General features: G+C 42.5%; 1 protein-coding gene across 2 annotated transcripts in view; it reads right to left on the reverse strand.

The window, feature by feature from the left end:
- The window catches only part of LRRC56 (leucine rich repeat containing 56), a 1,529,270-nt gene that overhangs the window by 1,185,664 nt on the left and 323,254 nt on the right, over positions 1-20,352 (reverse strand). The window lies entirely within an intron of this gene.

Consider the following 20,352-nt stretch of genomic DNA (forward strand, 5'->3'; position numbering starts at 1 on the left):
TTGCCACTGACCTTGTTGAATGAGCTTTCATGGTAGTAGGCAACAAAATATTACGTTGTGTGCAAATAAAGGTCACACAGTCCTTCAACCATCTAGCTAATGTGAATTTAGCAACAGCAGATCCTAATCTAGGTCCAGAAAAGGCCAAAAATAACTGGTCAGATTTACGAAAGGGTTTAGTCCTGTTTAGTAAAAACGGATTTGCCTGTGTATATCTAGGTTATGTAGGCAACACTCTCCTCTGTTTGAATGATTGGGAAAGAAAACTGGCAATTCAATGGCTTGATTAATGGACATTTCAGAGATCACTTTAGGCAGAAATTACGGATTAATTCTGAGAGATACTATCTCTATGAAAAATCAAGTATTGACTTGATACATAAAGATTGAAGTTCAGAAATACGTCTGGCAGAAGTAATAGTGACCAAAAACAAGGTTTTCCATGACAAATACTTGATGTCGCAAGAAGAGGCTGGTTCGAAAGGTGCCATTGTCAGAGCTTGTAGAACTAATGATAAATCCCATGGTTGAATAGGTTCTCCAAAAGGAGGCTTCAGATGATTCACACCTTTTACGAAGGTCTTGCACAATTTATGGGACATAAGAAAGAAATCGTGGACACCCTCATGAAAATTAGAAATTGCAGCCAAATGAACTCTAATAGTAGAGGCCAAGAGACCCGATTGAAACAGGTCGGCCAGATAGTCTAGTATTATTGACACTGGTGCTGAAAAGGGGTCTACTTGTTTATCTTTCAGCCAACAAGTAAATCTTTTCCACTTGCTCAGATAAGTAATTCTAGTGGAAGACTGTTCAGGTTGGGATGAATCAGGTTATGTGTGTGTGAGATCAACTCCGGGGTTGGATGGAGAATCCATGGTCGATCTAATAGGTGAGGCCAAATGAAGGGGAACCAAATCTGTTGGGGCCAATATGGTGCTATGAGGATCACCTTGCTCTTCATCCCCCGGGCTTTCTTCAGAAAATGGGAAATGAGGGGAAAGGGTGGAAATGTGTAGAGAAGACTCGAGGGCCAATCTGGACTAGAGCATCCCTGGGTGACTGTCCCAGAGGGGGAATCAGGGTGAAGTAATTGCTGCATTTGTAGTTGGTCGGGGATGCAAAGAGGTCGCAGCAAGGATGGCCCCAGTGGTGTAAGATCTCCGCCGCTATCAAGGGATTCAGGGACCACTTGTGAGGTTGAAGAATGTACCTGCTGAGTCTGTCTGCTATCAAGTTGGAACTCCCGGGAATGCGCGTTGCTAGAAGAAAACGGTTGGTAGCCATCACTCATTGCCATATCCTCATGGCCTCTTGACAAAGGGGGTAAGATTTGGTTCCTCCTTGCTTGTTGATGTACCAGACCACCACCATGTTGTCTGACTGAATCGCAATTGTCCCAGGCGGTAGCAGGGGATGGAATGCTTGCAACGCCAGAAGCACCGCCCTCAGCTCTAGAACATTTATATGCAGATGGGCCTCCAGTTGGGACCAAGTGCCTTGGACTGTCTTTCCCTGACATAGCCCCCTCCACCCCATCAAGGAGGCGTCCGTGGTCACTGTGGCCTTGGGTTGCTGGGGAGAGAAGGGGTGAGACCATTGTGAGAGATTGTGTGTCATCCACCAATTTAAATCCTGTTTGCACCTGTGGGTTACTCGAATCATGGCTGAAAGAGGATGCTGAAAAGGATACCATTGGGTGAGCAGTAGCCATTGTAGAAGCCTCATGTGAAACCTGGCCAGGGGAACAATGGTGATGGAGGCTGCCATGGAACCCAACAGCTGTAGAACCGAGTGAGCCGTAGATTTTTCCTTTGAAAGGATTGGAATTAGTTGTTGCTTTATCCTTAAAATTCTGTGCTCTGGTATAGCAGCTCTGCAGTTTTTTGTGTCCAAAATAACCCCTACGAATTCTGTCGACTAAGATGGGGTGAGATTGGATTTCTGCCAGTTTATGGTTATGCCTAGCCTTTGAGTAGCGAGGAGAGAGTATGCCAGGGCTTTTTCCAGTAGATGTCTGGTGGGGGAGGAAATGAGCCAGTCGTCTAGGTATGGAAACACCTGGAATCCTTGAAGTCGCAAGTGAGCTGTGACAACTGCCATGTACTTTGTCAACACTTTGGGGGATGTAGAGAGTCTGAAGGGCAGCACTCTGAACTGGTAGTGACTGGCTCCTGCACGGAAGTGCAAAATCTTCTTGATGGCCTGTCCACCTTTATGTGGTAGTACGCATCTTGAAGATCTATAGAGCACATCCAATCGTCTTTTTCTAAAAGTGGGAGGATAGACTGTATTGTGACCATCCAGACTTTTTGTACTCTCACAAACTTGTTCAATACACTGAGATCCAAAATTGGTCTCCAGTCCCCGGTTTTCTTTGGCACCAAAAATAGTCTTGAGTAGAATCCGGATCCTATGTGGTCTGGAGGGACTATTTGGATGACTCTTTCTTAGCAGCTTTTCTATCTCTAGTGCTGCTTCTTCCCTTTGACCGGGTGGAACGTCGGGAAGATTTTTTGGAGGGACAGGACAAAGATCGAAGGGGATATGATAACCTCTGGTTATGATCCTTTGTACTCAAGAATCGGTGGTGATGGTTAGCCAGGCAGAAGGGTACAAGGAGAAACATCCCCCAACTGCCTCCACAGGAAAGGAGTTGGGCTGCTCTTCAGGAGTGCTGGTAGGACTGACCAGGGAAAGAATCCCTGGAACCCTGGTTATGCGGTCCTGCTCTGCCCCGAAAGGAGAGTCTTCCCTGCGAGTTTCCCCCTCTGCCTCTGGGGGAGAACTCGGCCTGTGCATCATGGAAAGGACCCTGACATTTCTTGAACCATATCTTCCCACTCTTTTGGTTTCAGGAGAAAGCATGTTGAGGGGAAGAATGATGGACACCTATGGCAGAAAGGGTCTTACCGTCGTGTTCACATCTGGCCAGTGTGCTTTTAACTTTGGGCCCAAACAACGAGGAGGGCTCAATGGGGGCATTAAGAAAAGAAGACTTAAAAGGTTCCACAAAGTTGCACAAGTGCATCCAGGCGTGTCGTCTCAAGACCGCAGCTGAACCCGCCGCTCTAGCTGCTCCTTCTGATGCGTGAGATATCAGTCGCATAGAGGAGTTAGATATAGACTCAATGGTGGCCAGCTGAGAGGCCACTTTGTCACAGACCTCATCAGACACAGCACTGGCCAAGGTTTCAGAGAGCTCAGAAACCAGGTCCCTTTGAAGCCTGGTCAAATGTGCCATATAATTCAGGGACCTGATAGCAAAGGTCGCTGAAGCAAAGGTGTGCTTCCCTATCCTGTCCAGGGCCTGGGACACACTGTTAGGTGGATGGACAGTCTGGCTTTCTTATTCTGCCAGATCCTTTTTTGTTGCGGCCGCCACCACCAAAGCATCCACAGGAAGTCCTTTGGACCAATGGGGATCCGAAGCAGGAGGGGACAAGATCTTATCTGGCCTCCAGGGAATAGCTTTAACGGTATCAGGAGGCCTTCCAAGCATGCTGCACAATGAACCTGACAAGTTCATCGGTAGGTGGAGTAACCCAGGAGGTAGGGGGCCGGGTGTGAAAGGCCTGCAGGAACACAGATTCCTCAGGGGTCGGATTAAAGGCCTGCCAATCACCTCTCTGTTTCAGGATTTTGAGGATATCGCCAAAGGATACCTCAGAGGGTGACCGAGGGGATCCCTTCCCCCTCATCGAAATCTGTGTCTTCAGTGAGGGACTCCTCTGTGGAGTCCATGTGCTTCCTCTTACACGAAATTTTCCGGTGGACCTCCTCAGCGGGAGAAGCTGGGGAAGACAATGGAAAGGGAGATTCTTCAGGGAATATGTTCTGCGGCCCTTGCACCCAGTGTCTGCTAGATGCTACTTGTGAAACCAGTGTACCAGAGGAGGGTGGAGGTATAGACAGTCCGGTATCACCAGCAGCAGCGAAAGCCTTCTCCATCAGTTGGAAGGCTTGTCCACCCAGAGAGGAGTGTATGTCTAGGAAAGGGGGCACTCCTCCCCTAAGTGGCTCGGCCTGCCAACCCGTAGTCCCTGGTTGGCTGTGGAGCAGCAAGCTATGCATGTCACAGCTGACATCCTGGGTCGTAGCAAAATTTTCCTGCCATGAAGGCAACTTCAGTTCCTTAGTGAGATCCACAAAGGGAACCGCAGAAAGGGAAGACTGTGCTATATCCATGGACTTCAAAGGCAATGAAGGAGGAGAATAAGAAGGTGTCTTTGGAGATGGGTGATTACCTCCCACGGAAGAATAGTTCCTGAGGGGTGGAATACCTCTGGCCAAGAATACCTGGTCCACAAGACGTAACGCATCATGTTCGGAAAGGCTTCTAGTGGACCTCACAGAGACTGAGGGAGAAACAGGCCTGTTCACAAAAGAGGCAGACTCGGTGCCCATCTCATCTGACCGCACCGAGGACAACAGTGCAGAGAAAGACTGGACTACTGTTGTCTGCACCGAAGAAGTCATTGATGCAGAGGTCATTGTCTGCACAGACAGAGGGATCGGTGCCAAAGTGGTTGTCGGTGCCAAAGTGGTGGGAGTCTGTGCGGAAGCTGGAATTGACAAAACTGGAGTCAACAATAAAGGCCTCGGTTCCGAGGAAGATCTCGGAGCCGACGCGGTCAAGGTCTGTGCCGACTGAATGGTCAGTGCCGATACAGTGGTAATGGTCTGAACCGAGGAGCCCCTCGGTGCCGATATGTAGAAGGCTGCAGGAGAGGACGGAGCCAAAATCACTAATGGAACCAAAGGCCTCAGTGCCGAAGGTCTAGGCACCAAAAGCACTGGGGCTGACAGAGAGCTCTGGAGCTGAAAATTTTGCTTTTTTAGGATTTGGTTGGTGAGAGTCCCCAGCCGGGGACGAAGGCAAGGATTTAGCCTTAGTAGAAACATCAGTCTTCTTATGGGCTTTAGGAGGGGTTGAGACCTCTGACCCAGAAATAGCCTCTGAAAAGGGAGATTTTAGAAGTCCCTTCACTATCGGCTTGTTTTTCCTTTCTAACAAAGTTCTATTAGAAAACTTCTCACAAATAGCACAGGGTGGTTCAACAGATAAATGGGAAGCTCCCAAACAAACATCACACAAAGAGTGTGCATCAGAAGTAGGCAGTTTGTGTCCACAATCAGAATACTGCTTAAACCCCTTTAAAAAAACTACCTTTTTATCTGCCATATTAATTAATACAATGGTGCAAGAGAGTACCCGAAGGTATGAAAGAGAAAAGGGAAATAGATTACCAACGATGGTAAAGAGAAAATACCTCGCGGTAAAAGTAGTAAGTAAAAGAAAGAAAAACCTGAGGAATTTATGAACGCTAGATGCGATAGGGTAAGAGACAATAAAATATCAACAATTCTGAAGGAAAAGTAATTTGGGCTGAGGGGGAACAAATGGACAGACTATTAGGATTTCTTCTAACTTCATCCACCAGGACAAATCTTTTTTTTTAACTTTCCATTACAAGGACTGAGTGATTCACTGGGTGAGTAAGAATGGACCATTGTGAGGCTTGAAGCCATTGAAGTATTCTCATGTGAAACCTTGTCAGTGGAACCAAGGTGATAGCTGCTACCATGAATCCCAGGGCCTGAAGAATAAGAGCGGGCACCCTTGAGTTTCGGTAAAATAGACTGAACTTGGGACCTTATCTTTTGGAGCCTGTGAAAGTTTAGAGAAGCTATGCATGAAACTGTTGAGGCAGGCTCCTATGTATTCTAAGTCCTGAGTGGGAAACACCTGGGACTTTTACTAGTTGACTGTAATGCCCAGGGTACTGAACAGGTGCGTGATGAAGTCTATGGTTTGAATCAGTAGATCAAACTCCAAAAACTAGCCAGCACTCAAATGGTGGCTCAAAATGAAGAAATATTTTATTTATTTAGCCCAGTTCAAAAAAGACAAACCTGTTTCAGCATCATACCCTTCATCAGTGTAATTTACAACAACAAATACAACCCTTATATAGTTACCTGTCTAACATATTAGCAATATAATTAGATAATTAGGGATGTTCTTTAAGATCTGCTGGGAATAACCCACCAAGTCTAATAATCCACTTAATTTCCTTCTTATTTAATAAAGCATGCCACCCAGCTTTATTCTGTCATTTTAAAGCCAGAACACTTGCCCACCATAGTTTGAACTTGTTATATGTATTATGTACAATACTGTCACCTTGTTTGAGTTTCTTTGTACATAGAATTTGTTTTAATTTTTCATACACTTAGATGCTCTAGAAAATTACAATGAAAATCAAATCAGTAATCAGAAATTACATGTAAAAATCACAGGTATAATTCCAAGATTTCAGGGGGGGGGTCCTCAAAAAGATCCATGACACCACTGTGATGAGCTAAGCAGCACAGACTCTTTAGCATAACACATCCCAATGCTTAATGGCTATTAGATGTGGCATAGCACCAGCATGCCAGGGAAAGAAATGTATATTAAACATTACAAACGCTTTAGCATAATATGGTCCAATGCTGCTTAGCTATGTATTAGGTGTGACAAAGCACCAACATGCCAGGGAAAGGGCTGTACATTAAATTATCAGACCTGCAAAAACAGCATAAACTGTACTACTGAAGCACCTGCACTACAGGCGATTAAGTGAGAGATGTAAGAGGCACAATAAGGTGGTGAGCTTGACACTATGCGTATTCACACACACTATGATGTGCCTCACAGCTACAACACAGGGTACTATGAAAGGGCCACAGAGGGCAAAGCAAAGGGAATTGCCAACAGTTCATGATATAAAATGGGGACGAAAGAAGGAGATAGGAAAGCCAAAATGAGACATGAGCATGCAGAGGAACATACACAAAGGTAACTTAAAATGAAAATGAATGGAGGGGAGAAAAGTATATTTTTTTCAGAGATGGCTACTTGTTTTCTATTTCTAATGAAGACTGGTATAGTAGGATGGTTGTATGGAGCTCAAGAGAGGTTGAAGGAGGGAACAGGGAAAGTAACAGGTGCAGAAAAAATCATTCAGATCTAAAGACAAGACTATGCTGACAGACTCTGCTACAGCAATGCAAGTAGATAGACTAACAGAAACTTAAAGTGCTTTTGGAGTGTTTACATCAAGGGCTTTAAGGAACTTGTGCTCCTTTTTTCAGATGTAGCATAGTGTCCGCATAAATTTTTACAAATTCCATCTAAGAAGTTACACAACAGCATTCTCAGGACCAAGCAGACTGTTCTCCACTTAGGTATACTGACACATAGAGCATCTTCTGGGGCATAGGATATTAGAACTCAAGCTACAGAGTCTTCCTCAAACAACAGAAAGATAGTGAACCTCCTCTACTGAAAGGGAATGACAGAAAGATAGTGAGCCTCCCCTTCTGAAAGGGAATTAATCTGGGCTTCCCGTTACAAAAAAAAAAAAAAAAAAAAAGGAAACATACTGCACTGTACAGATGCAGATCACTACTCCCACAAATAAGATTTTAACTTTTAATTTATTTTACTATTCATTTGCAACTGACTGTACATACACAGTATTATTCTACATTTAACCATATTCCACATAAAAAGGTAAAATAGTTAATGCTGAGAAACAGACGAGTCTCCCTAGAGAGGCTGGTCTCACCATTCCAGAGAAGCTGCTCTAGAGAGATCCCCTACTCCTGAAACCTGTGCTATTTGTACTGTACTGCCCAAATAGTTGCAAATTCACCTCATCTTGTATCTCATCTCATTTATGTTTGGGTGGCAAGAAGCAGCTGCCATGTGGTAAGCTGAAAGGGTCACCACAATGAAGCTTAGATGTAGTTAGTTTTTTACTGTTTTGGGGCTTCCAGGGGATAATGGTGTGGACTCCAATTAGTTCATAAGGTCAAATCGGGACTTTTCATGTCTAGTCTTGCAAAACATGCCATAACATCATTATTCCTACAGTCAAAAGGCCATGATGAACTACTACCACTTCAGAAATTATCTGTTTTGCATGAATTTTGTGATAAGACTCAATCACTTAATTTTCCAAGATGGCTGTACACTGATCAACAGCTTAACTTCAGCTCACACAGTGAGCACTGCCTGGATGCCAGCAAAGAAGAACCTAAGACAGCCTTCAAGAAAATCATCTAGAAAAGGCGAAGAGAAAACAGTGACTGGGAAGAATCCCACAGTAGTTTAGAAAAAAATATATATTTCAAGCTCCAGCTTTGGTGTAAGACATTGCATTCCAGTAATCTAGAGGAAAAAAATAAGTCAAATGTTAAATAAAACAAAACACGGAAGGGGTATATCTACTCAAATAATAAAAGATAGGGAAAAACAGAGGAAGCTTTAAGCAGATATTCAGATGAGCTAATAAAATTGCAAAAATCAGACATCAAAATGAAAAACAGCTGGTTGAGTACGAGACTGGTCAAGAAGACATGTTTCAAAAAAAAAAATGGTAGAGAATTAGAAAGCAGAGCACATAAGGAAAATCTGAGATTTTCTGTTGTACCAAAGAAACTAGAAGGAACATGCTGCATTTATTTTATGAAGGCACAAATAAGCAACTGGACTGCTATTCCAGAGCAGGATCTGTTAATTGAAAGGGTACATCATATGTATGCTCCATCCCTATCCATGAGCAAGCAGCAGAGACTTGTATTAGTAAAGATGCAATCCTACCAGCATAAAGAGCTGATACAGATAAAACTATGGCAAAAGGGCAAAGTATTAAAAATTGGAGACAGTAGAGTATTTGTGGACAATGACGTTTCACTACACACCAGCCAGAAGAAAACAAATTTATTTCAGCAATTAGGGAATGTCAAGAGGCAGGTGTAAGATTCAAGATGCTGTATCTACGTGTCTTCACAATATTTTTTTCCTGGTGGATCAGTCATTTTTTGATGCAGAACACACTAAAGAGGAAATACAAAAGTTTGCCCCACAAAAGGTCAGCCAGGAAATAGAAGGGGACTCTGCTTCTCATTCTTCTGATAATAAGACACATGGAGAAACATTTTCCAATGTTCCAAAAGAAAATGCTTGAGAGATAGAGAAATGCACAGGAGATGACCAAAAGAATTGGGAGTACCTTGGAATTGAACCAGAGTCTGGAGTTAGGAGATGGAGATCAGCATGAGGTAACCTAGGATAAGGATTTTAAAAACTGGGGTAGTTAAGAGAAGAGTGGCTCTATATGAGATCAGTAACCACTGGATCTTATGAAGAAGGTCAGAATTATGCATCCTAGTGTTCACAACTAAGGCACATTTCCAGATTTTATAATCATTTGTTTGTAGTTTCTGGGAATTATGGGAAGAATGTAGACTTATGTGAATTGGAACATTTTTAGCTATGGCTGTTCTTGCTTCTGGACAAATATGGAAGATTCAACAGTATAGTTTCATCTATGAGTACATTGCTGGAAACATCTGTGTATGTGGTATAGCTGAGGAGGGGCTCAAGTGAAGTCCAAGGGATAATGTTTCCTTCCAAATCCTTACGTATTAAGAGGAGTAGTATATTAACACTCTTTTGAGTTGAAAATAGCATGATGTGTTTTGTTGAGGTTGATTAAGAGCATGGCAAAGAGAGAAGAGAATTTGGTTTGCAAATTGCCCTGAAGGGAAAGATGTGTTTGCTTAGAACCAAGCATAAGAATATCATCTGCATAGATTATGAATACATGGTTGGGGAGTTCTAGGGCAAGGTCAGTGATGAATAAAGAGAAAAGTAGGGGATCCTAATACACACCCTTATGGAACACCTGTACTCAGTGTGTCTAACAGTGAGTTATTGGTGAAAATTTCAAAGGTTCTGTCTTTAAGGTAGGTTTGGAAACAAGCTATTGTGATTACTGCCAAATTTAATTTTCTAAGCTTGTTTAAGAGATTGGTGTGATTAACTTCCTCAAATGGATTTGTCTACAAAAATACCAGCTGATATCACTCCATTTACAGAAGTATAAAAATTATCTGTGCCACTGATTACGGTTAAAAGTTGCTAAAGTGGTACAGTACAATCATTGCTCAACACAACAACATATAAATGACAGAAAAAAAAAGAGCAAATACACAAATGTTTGACATTAATAATCTGTGAATCACAAAACAGTGATGACTCCGCTCCAACTTTCAGAAAACCGCAACTACAATACCCAGATTAAGCATCTTTTGAACAGCAGTACTATTAGAGAAATGGGTTTTACGAACAATGTGTAGAGTTTGGGTTAACACACAACGCAGTTCGAGGGGGGCTTCTAGGATTATCACCCCCCCTCCCATACCAAAAGAATAGGAGCCCTTGACTACAACGGTGTGAGGGAAAGGAGGAGAGATGCAGTTTTACCAGCTCTCCTTTCTTTGGGGGGGGGGGGCATGCTGCATGTCTGTAATGCTTGTTCCACTGCAGAATTACTAGTAAAGCCCTCTGATCCTATGGGAGTGCTGGCTTCAAGGCGTCAGGCACAGTCCCGAGAAGTCACATTACCTACTGAAATAAGTAGTATGCCCACTTCAACTGCCACCACAAAATGAATCTGCACATGCAGAGGGGTTAGGACCTTAAATCTGCAAACCCCCTAACCTTGGATGGTTGACATCTTCACCCTCTGCAGCTTAGCTCTCACTTCTTGGAGAAATGAAAGCACCACTGGACTTTTAACTGTCAGGGGAACGAATGAGATGTATGGAGCGGCAGACAGAAGAGAGCTTGATAGTCAATGAGGCAGGAAGGGGAAAAAGTGTGTGTGTGTGTGTGTGTGTGTGTAGACCGACAGACAGACATGGTTCAGTCCTTGGAAATTATTTGAAAAATATACTCATCTGAAAAAATGAATGCGCATTGTTAATGAAAAAGATAATTCTTCCTGTTCAGTGGGATGGCAGACTCATAAGAGCACATTAGGTTGGAAGTCAAGTGAACCCCATTTATTTCTGCTGATATTTGAAAAGTTCTGCATCATTGCTAGGCAGCTGGCTGCTTCTTGTAAATTATTTTTTAGGTGCAAAGAAATTCCAGTCAGACTAGAGGACTAGGGTGTGAAAATTAACAGCAGTTGTTCGCAGAACACATTTCCTTACTGGCATATGTGTTGTAGTGTTCTGTTACCTTCCCTCTGGCAGACTTCTAAGGCTCAGAGACCTTCCCTATGGGTGTGATGGACCAATTACCTGGCAGTCCTTGTACTGCCTTACAAACCCTGAGGCAGGACCCTTTCAGATTTCTAGGCTCCAGCAGGAAGAGAAGATGGAAGCAAAAGCTTTGTAAACACAAAACATTCCAATTCCAGCAAAAAGAAACTAGACACACACACACACACATACACACATAAAGACTGCAAAGTAGAGCTCAAGAGCAACTCAAACACCAAACTATGTATATTCAAATAGAGGGTGGTGGATGGGTATTGACAGTAAGGCAGTGTGTTTGACGAACATCTACTGTTACAAGTAAATAGGACTTGCGCAACTGGGTTATGTTCAACAAACACACTGCCATACTGGCATATGGGTTGATTCCAAAAGTTTACCCAACCTGGGAGAAGGAAGGATAAGTGTCTAGGAGCCCCTGAAGAATGACACTACCAAAGCCTGCTCTGGCTCTAAAAAAGATATGCAGCTTGTAGTGCTTTATAAAAGTATGGAGAGAGGATCATCTTGCTGCCTGTAGAATAAATCTGTAGTTCACTTCTTTTCAATACACAACTGAAGAAGAAAAGGACCTGTTGGTATGCATCTTTAACTTACCTGGATTCACCTTTCCATGTTGGCTGCAACAAAAAAACAATACTAGAGGACAACCAATGTGTAATAATTGCTTAGAGACAGGTTGACTCTTCCTTGCCCCTATGTAGGAAATAAAAAGCCTTTCAGCCTTCCTGAAGGGTTTCATTCTGTCAAGGTAGTACCTATGCTGCCGGTGCACATCCAAGGTATGAAGTATCCTCTATACCTTATTCTTAGGTTCTGGCATTAACACAGGGAGGTTGATAGCCTGACAAAGCGAATTCTGAGACTGCTTTCAGCAAGGAGGAGGGATTAATCCGTCACACAACCCTATCCCTTTGGAAAATAAGGTAAGGTTGTCCCACCATGAATGCCTGTATCTAAGAAACTCACCTTGCAGATTTCAGAGCAGTAAGCAAAGCCGCCTTTCACATTAAGGGCTTCAGATCAGTCTGAACAAAAGGTTTGAAGGGTGGTAAGGTCAATTTTTCCAGGACATAGTAGAGATCCCAGAAAGGAGGAATTTGGTTTGCTTGCAAGGGAGTCTGATATGCCATATTCCTTTCATGAGCTGTGTAATGCCCCTGCACTGGCCCAGTAATCAAGGAGCCTCAATTCTCACCAGTGGCAACAGCTAGGGGATGTAGACCACTGGGAGGATGACAAGTACACAAACAGTAAAGTGCAATTTCCCTTAAGAGCACACAGAGACCACAGGGCTGGTTTCTCCCCTTTCCCTCCGGATCCCCAATAAGACTCCTCACTGGCACAGCTATAGGGTTAAGATCTCAGCTGAGGGGTCAAGCCAAGCCCTCCAGCACCCCCTCTGTCCAAACAGTGCTTCGTGTCCCTGCCCAAGTAGCTGACACATATACACTGTGAGATTTGATTTATATACAAATATACAAACACACACACACACACACACACACACACACACACACACACACACACACACACACACACACACACACACACACACCATCTCACACACACCATCTCACACACACAGTGAGATTTAATTTATATACAAACACACACACCCCTAGGGAAGGTTGGCACAGGTTTACTAGCTATGCCCCCTTCTGTCCAGACTATAAGGTAGTTTCCACTGCCACCAACCCCTCTTATCAGCTACTATAAGGCCCTTACAAAGGGTGTCCAATCCTACTGTGTAATGCTGCTATATCCAAATGGTAGTCTGACAAAGCAAGGCTATTGGAGTGGCCTGTACAATGTCATCAAATACATATACAAGTACCCTAAGAGCTTAAGTATGTCTCACAAATATCAGCCACAAAGATAGGTTTAAATATATTTAATAACAAATAATAAAAGAACAAGACAATACTCGGTCAATCAACACAGTAACTTCAGAGTTCAAAATCACAGGAAATATTTTAAAACAACATTGCAGGACAGTCTCAAATAAATACAATAAACATCTAAACTAAGCTTTACTATATACCTAACTATATCTAAAAGAAATTACTGTACCCTAGTTACTTACTATTAGCAAGGCAAGTGTAGATGGTGATGATGAGTGGATGTTCTTGCTAGGTCCAAGACAAAATATAAAAATGCAGTCTCTCTCTGAGAAAGTTCTTAAATCAATATCACATTTTACTGCTGGGTTAGCCTGGATGACATCACTTTTTGTCACCTGCCTTCAGTTCTCATACTAAACCAGAAACTAATAGGATTTAGCATATTTGTGTTAAATATACAGAACTCTCTAATGTTTGCCAATTTTTGGAAGTTGTAAAACAATAAAACGCTTTACATTTTAAACCTAGTAATTACTTTTTTTTCAAGACAATAGACAATCTTCTAGCTCTAGACATTGTGTCTGCTTCTACATTGAAACTGAAAGATAACATCTCTTGTTTATGGCCCAGCTATAATGTAACTTAACTGCAACTATTCTTACGTTTTGCAAGTTAATCTTCTATGTTCCAGCAGGGTATGCTGTGGTTACATTCTTGAAGCTCAGTACATAACATACAGTTCTGCATAAATCATATCACTATTCTCAAATAACATCAAATTATTTACAAAATTCCAGATAGCTTGGCTGGCAGAGTGACAAGTTGTTTACCACAACAGAAGATGAAAGAGAGGGATCCATTGGCAGACAAGCAGAAATGGCTGCTAAATGCACCTTAATGGATGCATACCATTAGCAATCCTGAAAGAAGCTCACACATATATTTCAAAACCATAGAAATGTTAACCTCAAAGGACCCTCTCTTCCCACTGATACACTTTCATGCATCCATGGGCCTCCATGTGGCTTGAACTTGCACTCCCATAGACACAACCCTCCAAGCGAAGTCGGATGAATCTGTCTGGATAGATTTCACCAGAACAGGTGGGAAGAAAGGAATAACTGGGTTGATACTCAAATATACTCTTCACTGTTATAACTCTCATCTGAAGAAGGATAGCACTGGCAACTGGGATTCCAGGGAAATGTAGGTGCTGGGTCCAAAAATTTCACAAATACCACTGAATTCTTCTCGTGTGGAGTGTCATGAGAATCATGAATGCCATCAGTCCAAGAGTTTTTAGGAAATCCCTTGATAAGTAGGAGTTCCTCCTAGAGAATTTCTGAAACATTATTTCACAAGACAGGACCTTGTCTCCAGGAAGAAAAGCCATTTTTTGCCAGTGTTGATTAAGCACCCCAGGAAGAAAAGTCTTTGCACAGGTGTCAGGCATAACTTCCAAAGATTCACCTTGAACCCTAGCTGGGCGAGTAAGGTTGAGACCTACTCCAGCAACTCCAAACACCTGGATACAGACTCTGCACAGATCAGCAAGTCATCCAAGTAAGGAAAGATGTAAATGACAAGAGTCCTGCAGTGAGTCACTACCACAGTAAGGTATTTGGTAAATATTCTGTGACGTGGATAGCCCAAAGGGCAATGCATAGAACTGATAATGCAAACGAGGCAACAAATCTTAGAGATCTCCTGAAGTAATGAGCAAAGGAAATAAAATGATACTCATCTTCAAGTCCAGGATCACCAGGAAGCAGTGGTCCAGCAGAAGAGGAAGCACTGTCTGCAGGGTGAGCAACATAAACTTGGGGCCCTTGATAAACATATTCAGGAGGACAGGTCCAACGTTGGTCACTGCAGCCACTCTTTTTTTTTTTTTTGAAGAATGACAGGAGCTGAGTCATGGCCTAGTCAAAGGGTAGAAGAGGGAAGCATCCTTTTTTGGAAAAGAACCCCTCTTGATAGATTTGAGAGAGTTATTATCCTGCAATTTCCTTTTGTTGCCTTGTTTTTTGTTTGTCTGGGACTTCTGTTTGCAGGGCTGCTGAAAATTGTCCTTCTTATTGGAGGAAAATCAGGATATGGAACATTTTAGATACCCCTTATATCAATTTACCCCATCATCCCTGTGTTTTATGATCTAATTACTATTACATTTCCTGAACCAGACGCACAATAAGAATCAAGTGGAGCATTCATAATCTAATTTTTTTAACTCATTCGAAAAGTTTTGGCTGTGGCACCAAGCATTCGTCCTTACCACCATAAACACAATTTGCGAGACAGTATCTGCCCTCTCCAAGGCACTCTGTAAACCAAGTTTAAACACTTAAGAAACACAGGAAACAATCTCTTTCTCTCAGTCTTTCTGCTCAGCAGGTAATGCAGCAAACTCTTCTAAACTATATATATATATATATATATATATATATATATATATATATATATATACATATACATATACATACATACATACACACACACACACACACACACACACACACACACACACACACACACACACACACACACACACACACACACACACACACACACACACAACTCAATACAAACTATCATATAAAACACTGGTAGTTAAACATTTTGAAAGCCACCATGCTGGATTGTGCCATCTTCTTTCTCTGGTGTTTATCCACTTGCATAGTTTATCCTTCTGAACTGGGTTTGATGAAGACATAGTCTTTTTATTGGTGAGGTTGCTGGAAACAAAAAAGCAGGGTTCGCGGACAAGGAGTCTTAAAGGCCAGGTCCTGAATTTCTTAAACTATTTTGTTGGCAGAGGTTCATTCAGCAGAGGAGAGTTGCAAGCTTTGAAAAAAGAAACTTCCAACACTGGAATCAATGGAAGGAAGGTCACCAAGTTCGGAGCTTCATCCTCCCAAAGTTCATATACCTTGCTGTTCTCAGGGGCAGCCGATGATTGCTCCCGGCTGAGTACATCCCTATATCTAGCCAACATTTGGGAAAAAGAAAAAAATCTGTTTGGGTTTCTGAACCATGCTCAAAGGAAACTGATCAGACTCGACACTTCTGGAAGCTCAGATTCTGGATCCTCTTCAAAATCATTACTCCTAATGAGGTGAATAAAAGTGACTTTCCTCTTTTTGGTGTAGCAGTACTAGTGTTGCACAATGCATTGCTATTTGCTGAAATAAGTGCAAAACTGATATTGTTATGGCTTGTGTGTGTGTGTGTGTGTGTGTGTGTGTGTGTGTGTGTGTGAAAGAGAGACCAAACAAAATCACTGGTTTTTATCTGTACACACACCCAATAATGCTGGGAAACATACATTAATCCTCTTGGTATCAGTGCAGTTAACAAGTAATTGTATTTCAAATGTAAGGCATAACATATATCACAGAACATTCAGACACTTGGATCTTTTAGGAGTCTAGTGGTACCCACTCTCCAGATTATATAAATGGATTTTGACATGAACTTAGTGGTGGCCTCTGCTCTTAACCTAATCCATTCTGAAACTAGCCCTGCTCAGATGTGTGTGTACAGAAAGTTGCTGTAGGTTTTGTGGGGAGCTGGGATGGCGTGATCATTACTTCTTTAATTTTCAACACAGTCAAACTTTAGAGATGTGCCAAAGAGGTCATTATAGCTAGTGTTTGGGCTAGGGACAGTATGGTAATTGTTGCTTTTACTTTTTCTGACAAACCTCAGAGGTGTACAAAGGTTACTATACCTTGTATAGGGGCAGTGTACTGTCTAGAAGCAACAAAGTGGAATACATTACTGTAATCATTATTTTTTCACTTACCTCACAATCATACATCAGGGACATATGCAGTTGGCTGCCTCTGGATGGTTTGGGATTAGGAATGAGGAGGTATACTATGTATATGTATGACAGCAGTTGTTCAAATACAAGACTGTCCTCATTTGAACCTCTACTTTCATCCCAATCAAACATCAGAGAGATGCACAAGCAGTGACAGTCTTTTTTGGGGTGATAGGGAGGCAAGAGGTTTTGTCAGATAGGACCTGTTTATCCTCACAACAATAAGCTTGTTTATTGTGAGCTACTACCCTGTAGACAGAGTTGTTGTAATGTATTATTGCAATTACATGACAATAACTGTGAATGTCCCTTTGTGAGATGGGCTAACAGTGTGATACATAGGCCTGTTGTAATGTAGAGCATTGTAGCCATAAGTTCAGTCTGTGTAGACTATGCCTAAAAGTTTGCAGCATGAACTAAAAGGCTGCACGGAAAGGGTGGCCGTAGCAGGGTGATACTTAGTCTAGAAGTACCCAGGCAGTCCCCAACGTGACATTTGTTGGGGGAACCCAAAATACTAATATTAGCCCTGGATGCTTTTAACCCAATCTACAACTGCACTCTAATTCTGGGTTAGGTATGTCAGTTAATTCAAGGCAATAACAGCAGGATATGAAAATGTGAAGTCTTCCCAAATCTGTCCTCCATCTTTTACTCCAGTGACCAGTAGCAATAAGGCAAAAGCTGCATTGATTTCTAGTATTTCTTGGGGTTCAAAGGTGTAACTGCAGGATCTACCTTTAGACTATTAAAACAAATCCTGAAATCCAAAGGGATCTTAATAAAAAAAAAGAAATTATGTACTTACCATAACATTCCATGTGAGTTGTTCATCTCGCCTTCATTCTTACTGATGGGTTTGGAGTCGATCCCTTGGCTCCGAATTGGTCTACTACAAAGCTCGAGGTCTTCAAATAACTCAAGGCCAAGTCCCTTTCCCATGATGCACTTAGAGTTACCTCAGATCTTGTTTGCTGCGTATAACAATACCATATGTCATTCTATCACTCCCAAGAGGAGGTATAGAAGGGTTGAGCAACCAGGATGGATCCAGCATCTCTGTCTTCTAAAAGCCCAGGAGGGGGCAGGAAGGAGGGACGTAAGAATGAAGGCAAGATGAACAACTCACATGGAACATTATGGTAAGTACATAACTTCTTTATGTGAAGTTGTTCTATCTCACTGTTCATTCTTACTGATGGGTAGCAATCCCATGCACCATCTATCTCAGGTGGCTCACGGGAGTATATTTTTCTGGACCGTGGAACCAAAGGAGGCCCTGTCAACTTTGTAATGAGTGATAAAGGTATGAGGTTTTGATCAAGTGGCTGCTGCACAAATGTTATCAATAGGAAGTCAGGCAGAAAAAGCAGATTATGTAAGAACTGCTCTGGTTGCGTGAGCTTTAATTTTATGCTCTAAGGGCATATTGGCAGCTGAATAAACAAAGGTGATAGAATCCGATAACCATTTAGACAGAGTTGTTTTAGCCACTGGCATACATTTCCTGGAGTCTGAAATGGAAACAAAAATCTGATCCAATTTCCTGAAATCTTTTGTTCTATCCAAATAAAATCTGAGCTGTCTGAGAACATCAAGTTTATGCAGCATGTACTCTAGATTGTTGGAGTGATTTGGGAAGAAAATTGGCAAGTCAATAATTTGGTTAAGATTAGTTTCAGTGCAAACTTTAGGCAAAATGAGGGATTTGTTCTAAGTGAGACTTTGTCAGCATGAAAAATCAAGTAAGGGAGGTTTAATGGATAAAGCCTGAAGGTCTGACACTCTGCGGGCAGAAATAATAGCCACTAAAAAGATGGTCTTCCATGACAAAAATTTGAGATCACATGAGGAAGCTGGTTCAAATGGAGGAAGAATGATGTGGGAAAGCATAAAATTTAGATTCCATGGGGAACAGGGAGATTTTACAAGTGGTCTGAGATGAAAAGTCCCTTTGAGAAAAGCTGTGGATAATTTGTGTGACATAATATTCAAACCTTTGAAGCCAAGATGAAAGTTAGAAATGGCAGCAAGTTGAATACGGACTGTGGCTGCTGCAGCTCCTTTATTGAAGATCATGGTCAAGAACTCTGGTATAGAGGCCATAGAGGCTTGGAAAGGATCAATATTGTTATTAGAGGCCCATATAGAAAATTATTTCCATTTACTAAGGTATAGCTTCCTCAGAGGATTTATGAGAGGAGAAGAGAATTTGTTTGTTATCACTGGAAAGGTTATGGAACCTGGCTATGATGGGAATTGGAGCAGCCAAGCTGTCAGCTTCAGGGACTGCAGAGAGGGATGATGTTCCCTCGATGAGTGCATCAGAAGGTCTGGAACTGGGTCCAGAATCCAATGGTCCTCCAAAAGATGAAGTTGAAGGAAGGGGAACCAAATTTGATGAGGCCAATGAGTGGTATAAGAATGATAGTCCTTCCCAGAGATTTTATTTTTTGTAGAACCTTGGGTATCAACGGGATTGGTGGAAAAGCATAGACGAGACCCGGTGGCCAATCATGAATGAGTGCGTCCCTTGAGGTTTCTCCCAGAGGGGGAATCAGGGCAAAGCAGCTTCTGCATTTCATGTTCATGTGACTGGCAAAAAGGTTACAGGAAGGCTGGCCCCACCTGCGGAATATCCTATCCGCTATTTCTTTCTTGAGGGACCACTCATGAGGCAACAAAATTGTTCTGCTCAGCTTGTCCACTATCACGCTGGATTTAACCAGGATGTGCGTTGCTAGCAGAAAGCGCTGGGTGGATATCGCCCACTGCCATATTCTTAGGGCCTTGTGACAAAAGGGGTGCAACATGGTTCCTCCTTGTTTGTTCAAGTACCAGACCACTGACATGTCTGTCTGAATCGCAATTGTACCCAGAGGAAGAGAGTCCTGGAAGTACTGCAAAGCCAAAAGTACTGCTCTCATCTCTAAGACATTGATATGCAGGTGTCTCTTGATTGGTCCATATGCCTTGGGCTGTTCTTCCCTGAAAATGTCCTCCCCACCCTATCAGGGAAGCGTTCGTGGTCACTGTGGTCGCTGGTGGGGGTAAAACAAAGGGACGTCCTATTGTGACATGAAGTGAGGACAACCACCACTGAAGATCTTTTTTGCAGGAGTTTGTAATCATTATCAGGTGAGACATGGGAAGTTCTTGGTAAGACCATTGAGTGAACAACAGCCACTGCAGTATCCGCATGTGCATACGATCCAGTAGTATGGCCAGAATTGCTGCTGCCATCATACCTAACAATTTTAGAACTTCTGATGCTGGAGCCTTGTTTTTGGATATCAGAATGCGGATATGCTGATGGAGTAGTAAGACTCTTTCTTCTTGAAGTCTTAGGAGGGTGGTGGTGGTGGTGGTGGTGGTGTCCAGTTCTGCTCCGATAAAAACGATATGCTGTGACGGCGACAAGGCAGATTTTTCTGAGTTTATTGTAATGCCCAGCTGGCTGCAGAGTAACAGAGTGGATTCCCTGGCTTGAATGAGTTGATGCCTGGTGGTGGCAGTGAGGAGCCAATCGTCTAAGTACAGAAACACCTGGAATCCTAA

This window comes from Protopterus annectens, chromosome 17.part0 (genome assembly GCF_019279795.1).
Source record: "Protopterus annectens isolate FY-2018-M chromosome 17.part0, PAN1.0, whole genome shotgun sequence".
Classification (NCBI taxonomy): domain Eukaryota; kingdom Metazoa; phylum Chordata; order Ceratodontiformes; family Protopteridae; genus Protopterus; species Protopterus annectens.